Source organism: Canis lupus, chromosome 23 (genome assembly GCF_048164855.1).
Source record: "Canis lupus baileyi chromosome 23, mCanLup2.hap1, whole genome shotgun sequence".
Classification (NCBI taxonomy): domain Eukaryota; kingdom Metazoa; phylum Chordata; class Mammalia; order Carnivora; family Canidae; genus Canis; species Canis lupus.
The window spans coordinates 48,594,790-48,619,908 of record NC_132860.1 but is presented as its reverse complement, the minus strand read 5'-3'; positions in this window follow the sequence as shown (position 1 = coordinate 48,619,908).

Genomic DNA, 25,119 nt, shown 5'->3' with positions numbered 1-25,119 from the left:
TTGCTTTGGGTATAATGGACATTTTGGGAATATTAATTATTCCAATCCATGGGATATCGTTCCATTTCTTTGTGTCATCTTCAATTTCTTTCATCAGTGTTTTATAGTTTTTAGAGCACCAGTCTTTCACTTTCTTGGTTGAGTTTATTCCTATTTTATTATTGTTGGGGAAATTGCAAATGTTGCTACTATTTTTAATTTCTCTTTTTACTCTTTTGTTATTATTGTAAATAAATGATATTGATTTCTAGTTATTAGTTTTGTATCATTCGATTTACTGAATTTGTTTACTACAGAAGTTTTTTAGTGAGACCGTAGGAATTTCTCTGAATAGTATCATATCATCTGAAAACAGTGCCAATTTAACTTTCTTTACCAATACAATGTCTCTTATTTCCTTTTCTTGTCTGATTGCTGTGGCTAGGCCTTCCAGTACTATGTTGAATAAAAGTGATGAGAGTGGATATCCTTGTCTTGTTCCTGACCTTAAAGAGAAACTCTTAAGTTTTTCACTATTGAATATGATGTCAGCTGTCAGTTTTCCATATATGGCCATAATTATGTTGAAGTTTATTTCCTCTAACCCCACTTGAAGTTTTTATCATAAATTGATGTTGAATACTGTCCTGTTATTATTGCATCTGTTTAGATAATCATATGATTTTAATCCTTGTTTTATTGATGTGGTGTATAATGTTGGTTGATTTTTGAACAATGAATCATCCTTGCATCCCAGAATAAGTCCCACCTACTCATTGTGAGTCATCTTTTTAATATATCATTGTATGTGACTTTCTAGGATTTTAAAAAATTTAATGGCATATAAAAAAAGATAAATATTGTCTTCACTGTTTATGAAGTAATGCTGAAATTAGGGAATAAAACACACTTGAAAATGTGATTCTAAATTTCCAACTGGGGCTCAGACTCCCTCAAAACAAAATGAACAAAACAGAAAATAAGCAGAAATGAATGTATACTAAGTTTTTAGAATAAATATACTTGTATTTCTTGTTTTGAGCTATTCCACTTATAGCTAACATTTTTAGCAAACATTTAAAAAGTATTTGAAAATTTCCAAGTATTTTCACTTAACTTTTAAAAATATGATCCTCACAGAAAGTATATAAAGGAGAAAAGAATTTTTTAAAAGATTTTATTTATTTATTCATGAGAGACACACAGAGAGAGAGTGGCAGAGACATAGACAGAGAGAAAAGGAAACTCCATGGAGGGAGCCTGATGTGGAACTTGATTCTGAGACTCCGGGATCATGCTCTGAGCCAAAGGTAGATAGATACTCAACCACTGAGCCACCCAGGCATACCAGGAGAAAAGAGTTTTTATCATCATTTTGTTGCTTGAGGAAATTGTAGGTCTGAGAGTTTCCACAATGGGTTTTCAGCCCTACAACTGACAATGAAAAAGCAGTCTTGAACTTGCCCTCCTCTCATGTTATCAATCTATTATATTTTTCATAATATCTCACAGTTACATGAATGCTTGCTGGTAACATTTAAAAACAGATTTAGATCAATTCATATCAGCATCCTATTGCTACTATTTCAGAATTCAAAATAACCTACCTTTATTGCTACTTACATGGCATAATTTTACTGTGGTACCTTTTCCTACCGTGCTTAAGTATTATTTTCTCTTAGGAACTGAAGCACTTTGCAGACATTACCTAACCAAACGTCACAAATTTCCCTTTGAGGTGACATGGAGTAACTTAATATTTTTTTCCTTTCAATATTTATATTTCTCTTAAGAGCTAAGGACTGCTTAGTGAACTGATAGCTTATAATTTGCCTTCTTGAATTTAAAGAGGAAAAAAGCTCCTACCACTAGGGCAGACTCCATTAAATTTATATAATAATAATAATAGAAAGGGGAAAGTTTAGGAATTACATAACAATATAAAGTCTGAGTTTTGACTCATACTTCAAGAGCTAATCTGTGGAGAAAAATTCACCATTTTTGCTTGCTATGATAGGCTTGTACTTTTTGCACCATGTTTTCCTATTAATGCAGATAAAACAAATATGAGAAACTTACATGAAATTTCTTCAAATATAATGGACACTATGTAATCTTTTGACATAATGAAAGCTATAATATGACTTCTCTGATAATCCAAATAGAGTTTTTTAATGCTTCATATTTAACTATCTTACATATTATTTTAAAACTACTGAATGACAACATACTTACCTTGGGAATACTATTGCAAAAACCCAACTTGTTATTTAATGTCAAACACTCTCAAATATCTAGCTTAACATTTGGCATTTTGACTCTATCTCTATATTACTGGATTTGCTTGCTGTTTATGTTCTAATGAAGATATTCTAAGAAATTATCAGAAATCTATATTACTACTCCATTACATTCTCTAGTCTTCCTTTTTTCAAATTCACTTTGTATTCTTCATTACTTATTATGTAGAAGTTCTTCAAAGCTATTCTATGCATTAAACGTGAATGTATTTGTTAACATATAAGATTTCAAGATAACAACTGTAAACTGCAATACTGAATCATGTTTTAGGGATAATCATTTTAAGGCAAATAAATAAAATCCAACTAATTTGTGAGAATATTGAATACCTTCAGTTGTTTTATCTTTTGATAGTCTCCAGTATGTTAGAATGCTATTTCTTCTATTAGGTTGTTTTTCTTTTTTTTTTTTTTTTTTTTTTTTTATTAGGTTGTTTTTCTATTTTTTTTTCTTATATACAAACGAGGCTAGCATGTAATTACTTATTCTAGTATTAAATTTTATTTCTACTATCAGCCATACCTCTATTCTATTATTTTCTTCTATATTTTGATGATATAGCTTCTTATCATCTAACTTGTCATAAAACCAAGTGTATTCATTAAGAGCACATATAAAGAATTATAAGAATATAAAAAGAATAGATGGAATAGTCAAAAAAGGCAACTAGAAGATAATTTAATAAAAGTTTTCAAAGTTTAAACAAAGATGGACAGGGAGGAACTTGAGAACATGACAGAGTAGGAGGACCCTAAGTTCACTCTGTCCCATGTTCACAACTAGATATTACTCATAGGTTGTGTAAATAAATTGGAGAGTAATCTGACTAGCAGAACAAACTCCACAAGTAAATATAGAGAAGAAGCTGCATCTGAGAAGTTAGGAAGGGCAGAAACATGGTTGAGAGATGGTCACAGGATGGAGGGAGCTCTGTGTGGAGGAAAGAGAAAATCTCCTTAGCCCCTGGGGAGTCCATATGGAAATGAATCCCCATAATATCTGACTTTGAAAACCAGAGGGACTGAATTCCATAAATTTGTGTAACTAGCTGGATGTGCAGCTGGCAGCTTTAAAAGTCAGCTGACTCAGCACTGCCTGAGCCAGGAGGGTGAGTGATGGGTGGGTCCTTGCCCTTAAAGAGACAGCAGCCCACAGAGAGGGAACATAGAAAAGAAGGTTTGCACAACAGCTAGGGCAAACAGAAGGAAAATGTTTATACTAATTTTGGGGTTTGTTGGTGGCCTTCTATAGGATCAAAGGAGCTGGAAAGTACCATTTTCCTCCCCTACTCCCCAGTATAATAACTGGGGAATAGTGCTACACAGACACTTGCTACCTAACCTGCCAGCAGTGTACCCCACCTGCACATTCTCCTGAGTACTTGCCCAGTCTAAGCCTGCTGTCCTTGGCCATGGGTTTAGTGCAAATTTTGCTAATATCACATGTTCATGCCTTGCCTAGCCACCACACACAGATGCAGCACATCCTTGCCACTGCCATGTGCCACACTCCCAGCCATAGTGCTTCAAGGAATCTGGCCCAGGGTTGAGGCTCAGTGCAAATTTTGCTAACACTCCTGATCATCTGCTGAGTCCTCCTGAGGTCATGCCTCCTCATCTGGTCTGCCTCAGTCTAACTAACACCACACAGAGCAAGCACATCTCACAACAGGCAGAGAGTCAGTGCAGTCCTCTGGACTGAAAGAAAAAAAAACCCTCATATATAAAAGTAGGATGCAAGCAACACATGTAGGAGATATAACAGCATTCATATTAGTAGGAAAGAAGTAAAACTCACTCTGCGCAGATGACAAGAAACTCTCTATATAGGAAACTCTAAAGGCTTCACAAAAACAAAATAAAGCAAAACAAAAACTACTAGAACTAATAAATAAATGAAGTAAAGTTACAGGATACAAAATCAATATGCAGAACTTTGTTTCATTTTTATACACTAATAATGAATCAGTAAAAATGGAGATTTAAAAACCAATCCCTGTTAAATTGCACCAAAACTAATATGACATCTAGGAATAAACATAAACAAACAGGTGAAAGACCAGTACTCTAAAAACTATAAAACACTGATGAAAAAACAAAAAAAAAAAAACAAAAAAACAACAAAAGACTGATGAAAGAAATTGAAGATGACACAAAGAAATAGAAAAACAGGGGGATCCCTGGGTGGCTCAGCAGTTTGGTTTCTGCTTTCGGCCCAGGGCGCATTCCTGGGGTCCTGGGATGGAGTCCCATTTCGGGCTCCCTGCATGGAGCCTGCTTCTCCCTCTGCCTGTGTCTCTGCCTCTCTCTCTCTCTCTCAATAAATAAATAAATAAATAAATAAATAAATAAATAAATAAATAAAATTGAAAAAATAAAGAAAGAATGCACTTATTATGGTACAATGAGTAATGTATAGAATTGTTGAATCACAACATTCTACACCCGAAACTAATATATATTAGCTATACTAGAATTAAAATAAATTAATAAAAATTTTGGACAAGATCTTGGGAGGGGGATAGAGATAACAGAACAATCCAAGAATTATAAATTATAAATCCACACTCTAGACCTAAAGGATAAAGAAGATAATGGTTTCTAAAACCTGGAAAGGAAGATTCTTTGAAGAAGGATGCAGGTTTTTGTATAGAGATGCAACAAACCTGTGACAAAGTAGTAGAAATGGAAACAAGGAGAATAAATGTCTTATTTCCTTTTCTGTACTCTCTGACCCCTGACAATTTATATCTGTGCTATCTAATATATCTTTATTATGTCTTCTACTGCAGTCGTGATTGAGTTGCTACATATGAAATGCTTGTTATGATATTTTTCATCATATATGGAGATAAGTAGGTTACATAATCTATGAAACACTATAACAGAATATAAAAGGAATGCCAGAAATTAGTTGGGTGGATAAGACAAGAACTACCACTTTGCAGAACAATAACAAAGCTACTTTGTATAAATAATTTCAGGACCTCAAATTGAAGACTTTTTCTCTGGCTTTCAAATCTTCAAATAACCTAATCAATACTTGACAAGGCTTTGCTCTAGTCACATGATCTCTCTTTCTTCCAGTATGTTCATCATGACCTTTTTGTGACTTAACTCCATGGAGTTTTTTCTTCATCCTCTAGGCCTGATTTCTGTTTTACTTTGCTTTCTGTCTTTCAAAGTGATTTCTCCTAGAATTCCTGGTAAATACCTTGAGACTCTCAAGTTATTGATTCCTTACTCTTCTGAATCTTTATTTACCACTGTATTATTTTTCTCATCCTGTACCATGTAATTTTTACCTCTGCCAGCCATTGTGTCTAGTCTATTAGAGATATAAGCATTTCAGTCAACTTGGACTCCATAATAGATTGATATTTTTATTTTCAATTCTCATATATATAATTGAGACACTGTACTTTGTCTTTGGTCTCATCTCTATGTCTTTGGTCTCATCTCTATGTCTGCCTTTACATGTTTCCCTCATTTCCCTCATTTTACACCAGAGTGTAAAAACCTGAAAACTACCTTTCTTGCACATCCTTCCTAGCCAATAGGAGGCAATAAGTGAAGGTCTGAAGTGAGAGGAAGAAAGAAAGAACTGTTTTTCCTTTCTGGTTCTATTGTAGTGTCCAACAGCATTGGCAACTTCTTCCTTATGCAGTGTGGTGCCAGTAAGAACAGCTGAAGGACCTCCCCGCAGCCTCAGCCAGCAGTATAGTTCCCATGGAGTTGGTTTGGTTCAGACAGTGAACACGTTAATCTCAGGTGCAGAGTCCTGCAGTAACAATAACAGTAAAATGGTTCAGTAATCTGGGAATAAGAGGCCTAAAGAGCATAATGGGATTGTAGACTCCTGGCTCCTTGCAAAGCTTTAACAATAGCCACAAAACTCAAAGATGCTCTGGAAGCCCCAGTGGCAAGAATCATTGGTTCTGAGCAACATTCCTATTATTTTCTTTCCTTGAGAGAGTATAGTGTTCCCTGTACTTTCTCATCATTGGGTTACCTCACTTTTTTCACTAACATCTTCCCAACACTTTTTTACCTAATTTTTTTCATTAAAATCCTTCTGAAAAGCTTAGAGGTGATACTCTGACAGCATTTTGACAAATATATCTTTCTTTAATTATTCTTTTGTTTGACTATTTTAACTGTATTTAAAATACATTTTTAAAAAAATAAAATAAAATAATTTTTATAATATAATGTGTCATTGTATAATTTGAACACAGTTTAGTATAGTATCAGAAACATTAAATTCACTACAGAACTTGGAACTACTGTCTTCTCTTTGCTGACATTGAAATACCATTTTATTTTTTCTCACCTGTGAATCCAATCACCCTACTTATCTACCAAATAATTTCGGATTTTTTTTTTAATGTAGAGGTTTATTTTCCATCACTCTCCAGATTGCAAAGTGCTTTTATTGCAAACCTTCTGAGCATAAATTTATATTGAAATTATTATGTCATAATAATAAATCATTAATATATGAAGACATCATTAAATATTCATAGTATAGCTAAAATTAGTTTCTCTTCTTTAATAGATATTTGCACATGCAAATTTGCAAATTTCTCTCATTTTCATCTACTGTACTGTGGTATTCTTACAATTTAGCATTCTCTGAAATGATATTATAAATATTCATATACTCTCACCTAGGTAAAAACTTACTACAGACTCTAATGTACATAAGAGTATCACGGGTTAAAAAAAATATTTAGGGATAAATTATCTTTGGAAAAAAATCAGTGTGAATTCTCTCACTCTCATTTTTACAAGTATTGTTAATGTAAATTTGTTATGCCTGCAACTGTCACATATCTCACACATATTATAGAATTTTGAATGTTCTTACAATTTTAGAATTCGTAGAAAATCAGTACGTCTATGTTTAAATTTATGTAGGTCCAAACGTCAGGCCAAATCAAGTCTTTTGTAATTTGGATACCATCATAAAAATTTCATTATGTTTAGAAACCTAAACTGACAAAGGTTTTACAAACAGTGGTTTTATCCAAACTCTTCTCCATAATTCACTTATTTATTTCTTTTGCTAACCATTATTGTGTTTCTATAGATTCCATTTGATTCCCTGATTCTTCACAAACCAATCTTAAGCCCTATCTTATCTTACTGCCCTGTTATTTCAAATCCTTTCATGGATAAATAATAAATTGCTGCTCCTAGTAATGCTTGGTATTCTATATCTTAGTCATTTTTCCCCCACATTATATCTACAAATGACACCATTTTGCCATAGTCATAACAGTTAACTTACTTACAGCTGAATGCACAGCCATCACCATATGGGAAACATTCTATGAAATAATTTATGCAAATGGAAAGTCTAAGAGAATATTTTATTGCTTCTTTTCCACATCGAATGATGTCATTCCTCCTACTTTACTGTTACATACAAATGGCATTTTTTCGGTGTCTAGTCTTTAATATCAAGAATTATTTTAGTATAATTTTCTTTTGACAGCATAGGTTATCTGAGATAAGCCACAAATATTTTATGCAGACAGTGCAGTACTATACTTTACTCATAGAATAGCATTTTTCTCCAACATCCTAAAAGTTTACATTAATAGTTTATTTAAAGTAACGGGTTCAATAGCCTCTAGAGATTTGCTAAAAGTTAGGCAAAGATTATTTCACTTTATGATGTATATTTTCAATTCATTTGACCATAAAGCTGCATAGTGTAGACAATGAATTTGTTTTATCTGCCATAGGCTAAATACCTCAAAGCTATCCATCAGTCAATAGTGTCACCAACCCTTGATTTTTCCAGTTGAACTACTCTTATACAAATTAAGTAAAAAGGAAAATAAAAGCAAAATGATCCAAAGAAAAAGAAATGTTCTCAAAATAGCTAGCACAAAATGAATATAAAGAGAAAAAATGCAATTTTTTACACATAAATTAAAAATCAAGAATTCCAAATAACACTTGATTATGAAGTTGTCTAAGTATTGAAAATGTATTCAAAGAATATGCAACATTTTTCAATAACAGTGATTTTAAGTTAAGAAAGTTGCTTCCTATCTCTCATGACTCAAATTTCAATATCTGTCCATATATTTCTTTTATCATATTAGTTACAACAGGTGGATTTCTTGGTATAATACCTTCAAATAGAATTCAATTTTTATGAATTTTTCTAATTTGAAACTCTGGCAGTAACTTTGACTTTAATAAATTATAGGCATTCTCCCTGAAATATTATTTGAATTAGTTACTTTTTCTGGATGCTCGGAGGTGTTTTCATCCAAATCCATCAGTTCTCTAAGAACTGAAGATAGAGGTATTTCATATCTACCTTCAGAAAAAGCATACAGGGCACCTGGGTGGCTCAGTGGCTGAGTGTCTGCCTTTGGCTCAGGTCATGATCCCAGGGTCCTGGGATTGAGTCCCACATCAGGCTCCCTGCAGGAAGCCTGCTTCTCCCTTTGTCTGTGTCTCTGCCTCTCTCTGTGTGTCTCTCATGAATAAATAAATAAAATCTTAAAAAAAAAAAAGCATACAGGTCTTTTCTACCTTAAAAAAATATTTCTGACTTTGCATATTTTTGGAAGAAATATTTTAGTTCACTGCAACATAGTAATCAGACTACCAGATTTAAATTACATCCTTCTAATACACACTCATACTGGTCATTATGATTCTCTCTAACCCTGATATTCTCATCTATGCAATGAGGGTAATACTAGACTTGCATTTGGATTTGTAACCAGGATCAGATCAGATAATATATATAAATGTTTTTCAGAGTATATTTAGTATTTTAGAAAGAGTATATATAGTATATATTAGTTCTAGGTAGTCTTAAATTTATATCACTCTTTGATTTACATAATATTTTATTTTTCATATTCATACTCCAAATTTTGATGAATTGTAAGTTCCTAGATAATAATTGTTTATCCTTTATTCAACCTTTAAATTTTCATCATGCCTAAAAATGTGCTCTGAGTATCATTTTAATTAAACAAATACATATCTTTATGTGCGTGGTATACCATAGTGAGAACACAGAACAAAATATGAGGTTTAGTTGTATGTGTGAATCAATACATACATTTAGTAACTCTAAACATGCAATTGCAATAAACTGTGAGTAGGAATTCTACAGATGGAGTAGAATTTGGGGGATAGTTGAAAGTAAATTAAATTAGAGATGCCTATTTTACATATAACTAGAAGTGTATAGTTAGAATTAGATTGCTACTATGGAATTCAAGTTGATGCTGCAAATACAAATTTGGAAGGTTTTGGCATACTGCGGGCAATCAAAGTTGACAAAATCACAAAGGGATGGGAATAAATAGCAAAAACCAGAGATCCAAGTAGTGAGTTCTGGGAATTCCACCAAGAGACAAAAAAAAAGAATATCTGATAAAGATGCCTAAGAAGAATCATAAAAAAAGATAAAGGAAAATCAAGAGTGCATAGTATTCTGAAAACCAAGAGTTAACCACAGACTAACCTGAAAAGTCCAAGATTTGAAGCCATTGGGTGGGATTTCCTTGTTTATAAACTCCTATTTCTAAATTATCCACAACCACTGACAGTCTAATCAGTACAAGCATACCTCACTTTATTGCACTTTGCAGATACCGCTACAAATTTGTAGCAACCGTGCACTGAGCAAGTGAATTGTCACAATCCGCCCCCCCCCCCATAGAATTTGCCCAATTTGTGTCTCTGTATCATGTTTTGGTAATTCTTGCAGTATTTTAAACTTTTTCATTTCTATTATATTGTTTGTTCTGGTGATCTGTGATCAGTGATCTCTGATGTTACTTATTGTAATCATTTTGGGACACCATGAACTGTACCTATGTAAGATACAAAGTTAATTGATAAACTTTGTGTGTTCTTACCATTCTATTGATTGGCCATTCCTCATCTCTCTTCCTCTTTGCAAGCCTCCCCATTCCCTGAGACATAACAATATTGAAATTAGGCAAATTAATAACATACAGTGGGCTCTCAGTATTCAAGCAAAAGGAAGAGTTGTATGTCATTCATTTTAAATCAAAAGCTAGAAATGATTAAGCTTGGTGAGGAAAGCATGTTCAAAGCCAAACTACCTTTCATATAGACCAAGCAATGTGTGTGCGTCCATACATTTGACACTAAATAGTTCTTGATGGATTGAAAATTTTTTTAAAGATTTTATTTATTTATTCATGAGAGACAGAGAGGCAGAGACATATGCAGAGGGAGAAGCAGGCTCCATGCAGGGAGCCCACTGCAGGACTCAATCCCAGGACCTTAGGATCACACCCTGAGCCAGAGGCAGACGCTCAACCCCTGAGCCACCCAAGTGTCCCGATGGATTGAATTAATATCAAACTTTAGAGATCAGAATTTTATAAATTTCTAAATCCTACTGAAACCTAACATTTTAAGTAAAACAGCCTTGGAAGTAATCAATTGTAAATGCCATATGATAGCTGTAGAATATTTTGAGCTTTTTTATTTTTACTTCTTTTACTAAAACTTTCATTTATTCACAGAGGCAGATTAAAAATAAGAAACATCACATCAAATACAGTAGATTTCAGTTTAAATGGCATTGCTTTTCATGCCATGGGGCATGGATCTATGTTTTGTTTGTGATTTGGTGAATCTGTTTTAAATTCTCATTTTTTCATCTCTACAATGGGCAATCAAAGGCTATTTTTTCTACTAGATAGGGTGCTGTTAAGTTCAAATGCAAAAAAAACAGTTTGTGAAATGATTCTGTGATCTGTATAGATATAAAATGAAAATTATTGTGGATAAAAGCTTTCAAGATTTATGTTTGAGAACTTATTGCACTATTGATTAACAGATAGTGTTTAAAAAAAAACAGATAGTGTTTAAAATGCCTGACTACATCTAGGTAGCATTAAAAAATTAATTCATAATCGTTAAAATGATCTCTTCTCTATTAAAAAAAACAAAGAAACTCATTATTGAAACGTTTGAATTTGACATAGGGACATGGTAAGAAATAAGATCACTTCAACATTACATTTGTTATAAATTTTTATTCAATAACTATTTCCCTAATAACCAAAAAATCATATATATATAATAGAAATGAAAATATTTCAATATATTTCAATATAATAGAAATGAAAAAGTTTAAACTACTGCAAGAATCACCAAAATATGATACAGACACACACACACACACACACACACACACACATATATATATATATATATATATAAAATTAGGTGTAGCTTACCAACCATGCAATGTCCATAAGCACAAATAAGTTGTAAAAGAAGAAAAATTAAATTGAACAAAATGTGTACATGTATTATTATTTCCGTTTTTTATTTTTTTTAGTTTTTATTTATTTTTTTAGGGAGACAGCAAGGTGAAGGACAGAGAAAGAGAATCTTTTTCTATTATTTTAAAAATATTTTATTTATTTATTGACAGACAGAAAGCACAAGCAGGTAGAGCAGCAGAGAAAGATGGAGAAGTAGGTTCCTGGCTGAGCAAGGAGTCCAAAACCGGGTTCGATCCCAGAACCCTAAGATCATGACCCAAGCTAAAGGCAGATATGTGACCGACTAAGCCACCAAGGTGCCCCAGAGAAAGAAAATCCTAAGCAGGCTTCATACCCAGCACAGAGTCCAACTCAGGGCTCATCTCACTACCCTGGGATTATGAGCTGAGCTGAAATCAGAGTTGGATGTTCAAATGACTGAGCCACCCAGGCATTCCTATTATATTAGTTTTATAAATTGTTTCCACTTCTCTTTAGGAACAGCTGCATAAAAATATATAGTAAAAATAATAATAGTACGACAATAATTAGTTGTTTGCTTTGGGTGTTCATGGAGTTTCATTTAGCATTATTGTTTTTTTCTTGCCTTAGATTCATTATTAGTTGATGTTTTGGTTTTTCCTTTTTATTCCTCATAACTCTCTATATAAACATCAATGAAAGAAAACAATGAACCTTTCCAAAAAAATCAACCAAGTTCTGGAATTCCATGCCAACCACAAACTAATTTTGTATTGTGGACATTTTTGATGTTTTTCCAATGGGGACCTGGGATATAAGTGAGTCAGTGGACAAAAGAAATATTGAGCCAGCCCAAACAGCCTGCTTGAGCATAGGGAGATAACTGCAGTTAATATACATATTTAATCATGAGACAGAAGGTAATAAAATCTACCAAAGAACAAACAAAACCATAAACTTGGTTTCAGTTAAATGACTTAAAATATTGATATATTTAGACTTTCCTTCAGTCAGACTCAAATATGTGGTGAAAAAAAAATCCATCATGTCTGGTAAAATGTGATTGTTCAACTCACTAAATTGTTTGAAAAATGCTCTGAAATTCAATAGAAAGGGAAAATGTACAACTACAAAATATCAGAATGTTTGGAAAGAAGGCTATCTCCAGATTTCAGGCACCTCAGTTTAGTAGAGTTTATAATTAACTTATATGTAATGAGGACATTACACATATTATACACATATTTAAAAAGTTAGAAAATGAAAAGAGCATAAATGTCCTCAAACATGGAAACATGGCAAAATGTGAGAATTCTGGATGTATACATTCTCATAAATCCTCACAGCAGGAAGTGGAACCTATTACATTATAAGATTTTCTAAAACGTCAATTATACAAATATGTGAGAGAATTTTAGTATTAGATTGCCTGTCATTTGGAAATATGATGTCTTAAAAGGGGATTGTAACTAAAATGGTCTGAAACACAGCAGTTTTGAGTCAAGCGAAATAGAAAAACCTAAAATAATTTTAAATATATTTATCCATCTCTGCTACCGAAACACCTTGATTTTTGGCTGTTATATTAGCAAAAGCTTTCTATCTCTTGTATATCATCGATTTGTGATGTGGATATGACCTGGTTATTTCAGCAATCTGATACCAAATAATTATTATTATTTTTTTCTTTTTTAAGATTTTTATGTACTTATTCATGAGAGAGGCAGAAACACAGGCAGAGGGAGAAGCATGCTCCCTGCGGAGAGCCAGATGCGGGGCTGGACCTCAGGACCCCAGGATCACGACCTGAGCCAAAGGCAGACACTCAACCACTGAGCTACCCAGGCACCCCTTGCTTAGTTAGAGCTCTTCAACAAGTACGTCTGGTGGTATGGTAATTCTTAGTACTGTCTTAGGCTTTTTGTTTGTTTTTAAGATTTTATTTATTTATTCATGAGAGAGAGAGGCAGAGACACAGGCAGAGGGAGAAGCAGGCTCCATGCAGGGAGCCCAACATGAGACTTGATCCTGAGACTCCAGGATCACGACTCCGGCTTGAAGGCAGGCGCTAAACCGCTGAGCCACCCGGGCTGCTCAGTACTGTCTTGGTCTTAATTGTCATAGGAGAAGAACAGAATTCATGACTGCACTAGCAATACTTACTGTCCTATGGAGAGACAATTATTAATTGAACAACCAAACAAATTTAGTCCAGCAAAGTACAGCGATAAGATTTTAAACCAGGTTGACCTGAATCCAAAGCCCAGGCCCATAACTAATGTATCTATGGATTCTGGAATCTTTCCCCAGGTTCAGACTTCCCATTCTCAAGATTTATGACCTGGTTCTCTCACTTAGATGAAGTTTCCTAATTAAAAACAAGTTGTTGTTGTTATTGTGTTCCATTCCATATTCTAATGTTTTATTGTTAGCCTTTATAGGCTCTGAATTACCTATTTTGATAAGATTAGATTTATATTGTTTTTTAATACCTAAGTGTGTGGATAACAATCAAAACATATTCTATTTAACAAAGAATATTTTTCATCAATATCATGACATTTCAAGAAATAGATACAGAAATAAAATGAATTGCATAATTTATAGTGTGCTTTCAATTGCATTGGTTTATAAGAATTAAAAATAAATCAAATTATGATAAGGATGACATCGTATTTCTAGGAAAACATCTCAGAAATACATGTTAAGTAAGCAAGATAAGTTTTTAAGTCTTTATTTTTATTATGGTGGATTTTTTATTGAATAAAATATGAGAGTATTTGTAAATTTGTCCTGAGTCTGAAACAAACCTTTTATAAAATATGGATGCTACTAGAAAAGAACTTATCATTGGTAATGATATGAAAAAATGGTTTTGTATCAGAAAATACATGACTGAAAGTATGAAAATTTAAATATAGATCTATCATTAACTAACATACATTTAATGTAGATGGTACATCTTGTTTTCTTGCTTGAAAGATTTGCCTATATATTTAATTACAATATAATAAATCCTGTAAAAAATACTTTAACATAACATTTTCTTTTATGACTTTGGAACATACTGGACTTCCAATGTAATATATATATATATATATATATAATATTACATTATATATTATATTACATTATAATATACATTGTGTGTGTGTGTATATATATATATATATATATATATATATACACACACACACATTCTTTGTTCTTTTGAATCTGCCTCTTATTTAAGCCTTGCAGGAGAAGGTTCTGTAAATATTTAACAATTCTGATCAAAAGTAGTAAAAGTGTATTTATTTTAAAACAGGGATAATGATGTCTGAACAGTTGAATATTAACAATAAAAAATCCACTGTATTCTAAGAAAATCAACAGCACCTCTCCTTTCTTCTCTTCCATAAAAAGAAACTATTGAACATGACAGCAATTAAATTGAATTCATAAAATATTTACAGCAATCCAAGACAATTTAGTTTTCATAAGTTTTGCCCATTAAGAGAGGTAAGACTGTCAGCATCTCCACCTTCTACAAAATGGGTGGTCTTTTTTCTTTTAACACCAAACACTTTTAAAACCAAACATGGAATATGTTCTTGATTCATTGAGCTGTTTTTCCTAAAGGCAGGTAATGTATTGTGTAAATCACGATCTTCAACATATAAGGGATATTTCATTAAGAACTTTCAGCATTTTTTTCCTAATGGCAGAAAGTGTTTATATTAGAACCAAAAAGGACATACTTTACTATACTGAACTGCAACAACAATAAGGCATAATGCATGCATAAGCACATGCACATACACACACACAACCATGCTTCCTGAATTCATAGAAATCAGTGAATCTGTCACAATTGTGTATTTACATCACACCCATTATATGTAAGCATTTATTAGTTTTTCAGTAAAAAAAAAAACTATTTGCATTTTTCTCTACTTTGCATAGATGCTTCATGATGGTAACATTTATTTAGATTAGTAAGATCTCAATGAAAAAGGCATTTATTTTTATTTTTTTTTAAGATTCTATTTATCTGAGAGAGAGAGAGAGAGCATGAGAAGGGTGGGGTGGGGGCAGTAGGAGAGAGGAAACAGACTCTCTGCTGAGCAGGGAGCCTGATGCAGGATTCAATACCAGGACCCTGAGATCATGACCTGAGCTGCAAACAGATGCTTAACCAACTTACCCATCCAGGCACCTCTATATTTTTATTTTTGTATATTTTTATCATCTTTGTTAATAGAAAAAAATAATACTGTATTATTTAGTTGTTATGGCTACTGAAAATTAATCTAGTGAATTTGGCTTGTTTTAAAACCATCTTATCTCTGGCATCATGGTACATCATCTTTTTCTTCAAACACCCACTACCTATGCATGTTCTGCCCTAAACTATATATCAAAATGGTACTGTCTTGTGTATAGCCACAGCACATTTGGTTAAGTTCTTTACCATTCTCATCAAACTTACTCTTAAAAACTCTGACCTATATTAGGAAAATGATCAATAGGAAGGAAATAAAGAAGCACTTTCTTAAAACATCAGATTAAAAAAATGGATGAAGAATAACGATGTTCATTAGAAAGATAATATGGCTTAGAAGTTCAGAATGTGTTATGGGGGATCCCTGGGTGGCTCAGCGGTTTGGCGCCTGCCTTTGGCCCAGGGGGCGATCCTGGAGACCCGGGATCGAATCCCACGTCGGGCTCCCGGTGCATGGAGCCTGCTTCTCCCTCTGCCTGTGTCTCTGCCTCTCTCTCTCTCTCTCTCTCTCTCTCTCTCTCTGTCTATCATAAATAATAAATAAATAAATCTTAAAACAGAAAGAAAGTGGGTTATGGAAACAGACTGCGTAGTTTCAAATACTGACTCTAATACTTAGTAACTATGTACTTTTCTCTGTACCAAAGTTTTCTTTCCTGTAAAATGGTTATCACATTCTATTTCATACAAGTTTGTGGGGAGTCAATAAATTTCTACACCTAAAGCACTTAGTACAGTACCTGGTACATTGTGAGAGCTCAAATACTGTTGGAATCTTCCATTATATTTTTCCAGCTTTATTAAGATATAATTGATAAACAAAACCACATATATTTAAAGTGTGCAATATGATGATTTATGTATAAATTATAAAATGATTACCACAATCTAGTTAATTAGTACATCCATCACTTCACATTGATGCTGTTTGTTTTTAGAGCACTTATGCTGTACTCTCAGCAACTTTTAAGTACACAACAAGGTACTATTAATTATAATCATCATGCTTTACATTAGATACCCAGAAATTATTCATCTTATAACTGAAAGTTTCTACTCTTTGACCAATATATCCCCATTTCCCCCATCCCTAGTTATTGACAATCACTCCTTACTCTGTTTCAACAGGACATTTTTAAAATCCACATATAAGTGAGACTGTACAGTATTTGTCTTCCTGTGTCTGGCTTATTGCAAGGAGCAGAATGAACTCAAAGTTCATCCATGTTATTAGAAATAGTAGAATTTCTTCTTTGTTAAAGCTGAATAAAATATCACATTGTCTTTATCCATTATTTTCACCTATTGACAGACATTTAGATCATTCTGTTCATTATTGCATCATAATTATTGTAGTCTCTTGTAAAGCAGATCCTACTTGTTAAACATTGCTCTATTTTATGTAAAGTTAGAAAAAAAAAAAACAAGCTTCGAGATAAGTAGCTAGAAATAATGCTTACCATCCTGCATATCTTTTCCAGCATGTTCACAAAGCAGATATTTTTATATCTTCTAGAACATGTTTTTATATTTTTTTATTGTCTTGAATAATCTTATCCCTTTTCATGAAGTAAAAAAGTAAACACAAAAGATAAACAGAAATGCCCTTTGGGTGGCAGTAAGGCAGAGTAACATGAAATGGTTAAGAGTGTGAACTTCAGACACAGTTCAGTTTGGTTGGTTATTTGTTTTGCCATTAATCAGTTAAATGACACTAAGAAGGTTATTTAAACTATACTAAGTCTCATTTCTTAAACTAACAATAAAAAGTAATAGCAAACTTACTCTATATAGTGTTAGAGAGACTTCAATAAAGCATACCTGGAAAATTTCTTAGCAAAATGCAAAGCAAAGAGTACGTACCCAATATACAATTAAGTGATCTTTCAAGATTTATCCACAATCTCCTTTATATTATCTTTGCCAATTCCTCCTTTCAACAATGACCACACTATAATATTAGGTGTATGGTGATAAATTTCCCCTGTATAATCCACAGCTTTCTTATCACTTCTTTTTTTGTATATATGTGCCAGTGTTTCTGGAATATGATATCCATAAATCCAAACTAGATATTTCCTTGTAATTCTGATACATAATCAGTACTCAGTAAAATTTAGTTTCATGAATAAATCCAAAAGGAAAGTTTCCCTATTAAAACAGTTATATAATTTAAAGTATTAGAGAAAAAGACATACATGTTGGATTTTTTTTTAAGATTTTATTTACTTATTCATGAGAGAGAGAGAGAGAGAGGCAAAGACACAGGTGGAGGGAGAAGCAGGCTCCATGCAGGGAGCCTGACATGGGACTCGATCCCTGGTCCCCAGGATCAGACCCTGGGCTGAAGTTGGCACTAAACCACTGAGCCACCCGGACTGCGCATGTTGGATTTGTAAAAACAAAAAACAAAACAAAACAAAAAAACAAAAACAAAGATTCATACATTTATATATTTATACATTATTAAAGTACATTTATCTTTAAAACCATATCTTTATTAAACTATAGGTTTGGTGAAATGGTTGTATTTTGGCTGAACAATTTTAGTTTAGAGTAAGAAATGATCATTGAACTTTTAAAATATCTATACTGAGTTGTCTATTATAAAATTATCAAGTTCTAGGAATATTTTATTTTACATCCCAAACTATTACTCTATAATATTGTTTATTTATTCATCCACTTGTGTCATAAATTTTTATTGTGGTATTTTATTAATATTAAATTATGTACAGTGTTCCCTGCCGAGTGCTTTGAAAATATAAAGATTAAATAAAGACTGTGAGAATTTTACAGTTAACATGAAAATGTCTACACACAAGTAATAACAAAACACAAAAAATATATTTTGTAAAGGGAAAGATTGAGTACTATTGGACGTGTTTAGGTGGACAAAGCTAGAGAATTTAGAGACCTTATGCAGAAAATCACGTTAGATTTTTGACTGACACATAAAAGGGTTTACTCACATAAAGATGCATTTGAAAGGAATTGTGTGTTAAACAATGGTATATAGATGAGAAGTTTCCAAGAAAGATGAAGTTCCAAAGATATTGTTGGGATTCAGAATGAAAATAAACAGTGGTATGTCCAAATGTTACAGGTAAGTTTTAGCTTAGAAATAAGCAAACTGAAACAATAATTTTTATATCATTCTGTTGTCTGACAGAGCAAAAGGCAGACTCATTTCAGAGAAAATGCAAGAAAAATAAGTAGTCAAACCATGTAATATCCAGAATCAGGACTTGGTTACATAGATTGTGAAGCACAGTGCAAAATAACAATAAGAGGTCTGCTCAACGACTAATAATTTCAGGACAGTAGATATAGAACATTGAAGTAACCTTAGAGTACCTAAGAGTAGGATCTTGTGTAACTCCATGGGTCACATGCTTTTGAAGCCAACTTGGCCAGAGCAGCCTGAAGCGTTCTAATCTCCTAGAATAAAGCCACTTATTTGAAGAATAGCCTGAAGGCATTTATTAATATATAAAATCATCTCACAAAATTTAGAGGCAAAGGCTGCTACTACTGATGGAGCAAAATAAACTATCTTGGCTTTCCATTTCTAAGAAACTTCTTCTGGAAAAAGATGGAAAGAGAAAGGGGAAAAGGAAGAAGGAAGGAAGGAAGGAAGGAAGGAAGGAATGGAGGGAGGGAGGGAGGGAGGGAGGGAGGGAGGGAGGGAGAGGGAGGGAGGGAGAGGGAGGGAGGGAGGAAGGAAAGAAAGAAGATATAAATACATACATTTGAATGTGAATATATACTTTTTATTGAGGTATAATTAACATAGAGCATTATATTAATGTGTTTCAGGTGCATAACATAATGATTCAATTTGTTGTATGTATTGAAAAATGATCACCACAGTAAATCTGGTTAAGTTTCATCACCATACATAGTTACAAAATTTTTCTTATGGTGTTAACTACCAATATTATCTGTCTTAGCCACTTTTGAGCATAAAATATAATATTATTAACCAGAATCACCATTCTGTATATTACATCCCCATGACTTATTTCTTTTAAAACTAAATATTTGTAACTTTTGACCATCTTTAACCCATTTCACCCACCTTCAACTACCACTTCTGACAACTACCAATCTATTTTCTGGACCTAGATCTTAGTTTCTGTTTTGTTTTTAGATTCCATGTATAAGTGAGGTCATGTAGTATTTCTCTTTCTTTGCCTGACATTAACTTATAATAATATTCTCAAGGTTCATCCCTGTTGGTAATGGTGAAACTTGCTTCCTTCATGGCAGAATTTTATATATATATATATATATATATATATATATTATATATATATATATATATAATATTATCCATCCATTCATATATTGAGAGACATTTAGACTGTTTCCACATCTAGGCTATTGCAAATAATGCTGCAGTGAACACATCACTGCATGTATCTTTTTGAATTAGTGCTTTTATTTTCTTTGAATAAATACCAGAAGTGGGACTGTCAGATGATGTGGAAGTTCTATTTTTACTTTTTGAGGAACCTCTATGCCGTTTCCCATAGTGGCTGCACCACTTTACATTCCCATCAGCAGTGCACAAAGTTTGTTTTGTTTTGTTTTGTTTGTTTTGTTTTTTACACATCCTCACAACACTTGTTATTTCTTGTCTTTTTCATATTACCATTTTGACATGTGTATGGTGATATCTTTTTTTGTGGTTTTGCTTTTGTATTTCATTGATGATAAGTGATATTAGCACATGTCCATGTATCTATATGTCTTTGGAAAAAATGTGATTTCACATCTGCTCATTTTAAATCAGATTGTTTGTTTTCCTGCAACTGAGTTGTAAGAGTTCTTTATATATTTTAGATACTAACCTCCTATCAGATATATGATTTGCAAATATTTTCTCTGATTCAGTAGGTTGCCTTCATTTTGTTGATACTTTTATTTTTGTACAGAAGTTTTTATTTTGATGTAGCATGTTTTTCTTTTTTAAGATTTTATGTATTTATTATTTATTTATTATTTATTTATTTTAGGGAAAGAGAGAGAAGATGAGCAGGATGGGCAGGGAGAGTGAGAGAGAATCTCAAGCAGACTCTGTGCTGAACATGGAGTCCTATGTGGGGCTCAATCTCACAACCTCGAGATCAGTACCTGAGCCAAAATCAATTTTCAGATGCTTAACTGACTATGCCACCCAGGTGCCCCATAATACTTTTTGAGAATGGTAGCATAATAGTCATATAACCATTTTTATTGTTTAGAAAAACAAAGATAAACAATACATAGTTCTTACTCCCAATAAATAAACAGTTGGAAAATATAATAGAAAAGAAAAAAATAAATATGCTTACATTTCTTAAATTTTATGACAAAGAGATATACTCAAGAGGATGATAAAGGTCAGTTTAGGAGTCCTAACCCAAACTTAAAACGTTATAACATGGACCTGGAAATAGTTCCCCAATCTATCCTCCTTGGATAGATTTTCTTCTTTCCTTTCATCTCACCTTGGTAATTTTTTGTCTTTTATTCATCACCTATAATGCCGATACCCTTATGGAAAATCTAAATGAATTCATTCATCAATTTTTTCATTTTGTTCATTTGTTTTTATAGAAGTTTGATTTGCCAGCATTTAGTATAATAGCCAGTGCTCATCCCATATAAGTGCCCTCCTCAGTGCCTGTCACCCATCCCCCCACCCACCTCCCCTTCCACTACCTTTGTTGGCTTCCCAGAGTTAGAAGCCTCTCCTGTTTTGGAACCCTCTCTAATTTTTGTCACTCATTTTCCCTCCTTTCCCTTATAATCCCTTTCACTATTTCTTGTATTCCCCGTATGAGTGAAGTAAGTCAATCAGAGAAGGACAATCATTCATCATTTTTTCACACTCAAATTATAATATAATTATTTTACTGTATTTTTAATTTTGTGTCAATATCAAATAATATAGATGCTGGCAAGTGTTGGAGTTACGAAAATATATGATGAATGAAAGAGATAATTAAATGAGATGGATGCTAATAATCAGTAGAATTTACCAGGGCAAAAGGTGGGACTAAAAAATTCATAGGTTCACTGAATGTGTGAGAGGATGGAGGTATGAGAAGAAAAGAAATGAATAATAGATAAAAAGTATCTTATGATAGCTAGGATATAGGCATGGAGTGAAAGGCATATGTAAAGACAATCTTAAAGATATGTGGGCCATCTAAGTATTAAAGTGGGTCCATGTATCTGTCTGCATAATAGAAACCATGAAATATTATTAAAGCATTGTCCTCCTGTTAAAGCAATATCAAATGTTAAAAGAATCAAGGGGAAACTGAAGAATGACTTAGAGAACAGGAACTAAAACTGCTTTTAAGGGCCAAAATGAAGGAAGTATAACATCGTTTTTAGCAGAAAAATTCTGTTAATTATGCTGCCCTTGATGTAGAATATATAGAATACACTACCACTGCTAGAAAATTCTTTTTTTTTTTTTTCAGAACATCTAAATCAACAATTTGCCTCCCCATCTCTTGCTTCAAGATGAAAGCCACAGGTGTGACTATTTATTAGAGTCTAGTTCTCATAAATCTGCCCTGGTGATCAGGTGTGGAATAAAGAAATACCCCCTTTGACTGTTGTGGTGGGAGACAGACCATTTTAACTTATCAACATTTCAAACAAATATAGACTATTTACAAAATTATGAGGGTTAGAAAGTCAAAATTGTATCAAAATTTGTTAAAGACGTTAGGGGTTCATGCTTTTTATTAAAAAAATAAAAAAAAGGAAAGTCACTGGAGGATTTTAAGCATGACAGAAACATAATCTTAAATGATTACTTGAACATCACTGTAGATAATATATTGGGATGAAACAAACAAAGAAGTGTAAAGCCAAATAAATTAAGTGGCTTTTGCAGTAATCCAGATATGAAATGACAGGAAATAAATTGACTGAGCAGAGACACTGGAAATGGAGAAAGGATGTTACTCATGTAGAATAAAAGAATTTTAGAGGTTGGGCAATGAATAGTATTTCAAGTACAGCTTTCAGATTTCTGACTTGAGAAAAAATGTGAGATTGGTTTAACATCCAAAACCCAATTAATATAATACACCATCTTGATAGATTAAGGAAATAATCACATGATCATCTCAACAGATGCAGAAAAGCATTTGACAAAATTCAGCTCCTCTTGTTAAAAACTGAATTGGAATAGAGGGAAACCATCAAACTGATAAAAAAGCATCTCAGAAAACCCACCAAGCTTAACTGTGGTAGGCTGAATTTTACTGCTAAAAATAGGAGTAAGATAAGAATGTACATTTTCAACACTTATATTAAACATTGGTCTAGATACTCTTGTCAGTGCAAATGGACAAGGAAAAGAAATTAAAAGTATCACAATTGGAAAAGAGAAAGTAATTTCTAATTGCAGATTCCAATATAGTAAAACCTAAGGAGTTCATGTAGCAACTATTAGAATTAATAGATAATAATTAGAATAAAGATTTAGATAAATAATTAAAATAAATAAATGGAATTAACTTCAAAAAGTTTTGAGCTCCAAGATCAACATATAAAAGTCAAACACATTTTTATACACATGCAACAAGTAATCTGAAAATGAAATTAAGAAAATAATTTGCAGTAGCATCAAAAATAGGAATACATTTGAGGAAATAGATGCAAGATTTGTACATTAACATATATACAAATTGTTACAAAGGATTTTTTAAAAAAGATTTAAAGAAGATCTAAACATATGGAAAGAGCGTATATTCATACATCAGAAATATAATAGTTTAGAACCACAATAATCCCTAAATTCATCTGCAGATTCATATAATCTCCATCAAAATCTCAGCTGGATTCTTAGGAAATCAAAAAGATGATCTTAAAATTTATGTGAAAATGCAAGGAATCCAAAATAGTCTGGATCATTTTTATATAAAACAAATTTGAAAGACTCCTGTTTTCTGATTTCAAAACATTAAAAAAATGCATAGGAAATCAAGATGGTATGGTACTAACATAAAAGTGTATATATATTATATATATATATATATATATATTTTTTTTTTTTTAAGATTTTATTTATTTATTTCTTCATGAGAGACACAGAGTTGGCGGAGGGCAGAGACACAGGGAGAGGGAGAAGCAGGCTCCATGCAGGAAGCCCGATGTGGGTACTCGATCCCGGATCTCCAGGATCACACCCTGGGCTGAAGGCGGCGCTAAGCCGCGCTGAGCCACCCGGGCTGACCAAAAGTAGATATATAGATAAATAAATTAGAATTGACACTCCAGAAATAATGTTTGCATCTACAGTCAGCTCACATTTGATAAAAGTTTAAAGACAATTCAATGTGGGAAGTAATCTTTTCAGCAAATGGTACTAATACAACTAGATATCCACAATTCAAAGGAATAACAAATACTTATTCCACGCTATATGCAAAATTAATTAAAAATGATCAAACCTAAACATAAGACCTGAAACTATGTCTTGAAAGAAAATATACACGTTTGTGAATTTAGATTAGACAATGTTTTCTCAGAACAATATCCAAAGCATGAAAAGTAACGACAGAAAAAAAAAATACACCTCAACAAAATAAAAGGTTTCGTGTTTCAAAGGACACCATTGAAAAGTAAAAATCCCTTAAGGTATAAAAAAATATTTGAAATCATTATCTGATAAGGCATTTGATTCCAGAATATGTAAAGAACACTTCCAAGCCAATATTTTTTTTTAATGAGAATATAATCTGAACAGACATTGCTCAAAAGAAGATGTGTAATGATTAACATTATTATTCATCTGGAAAATACAAATGAAGTTCATAATTAAACACAATATCACAACCAGTAGTTTCACTATAATCAAAAGACAGATGATAATAAGTCTTACAAGAGTGGAGAAATTGGAATCCACATACAGTACTTTTGGGAATGTAAAATAATGCATCCACTTTACAAACACTTACCAATTAAACATAAAGTTACCATATGCAATTCCACTCCTAGGTATATATCCAACAGAAATTTAAAAAAAATGTCCACACAAATCTAGTACATGATTATTCATAGTCATAATAGCCCAGAAGTGACCATGATCCCAATGTCCATCAAATATGAAGGGAGAAATAAAATGTAATTTATTCATATGATAGAGTATTATTTGACAATAAAAAATATGAAGTACTGATAGTACAACACAGATGAACTTTGAAAACATTGGGCTGTGTAAAAGAAACCAGTTACAAAATATTACATATTGTATGATTTTATATGAAGTGTCCAAATAGGCATGTCT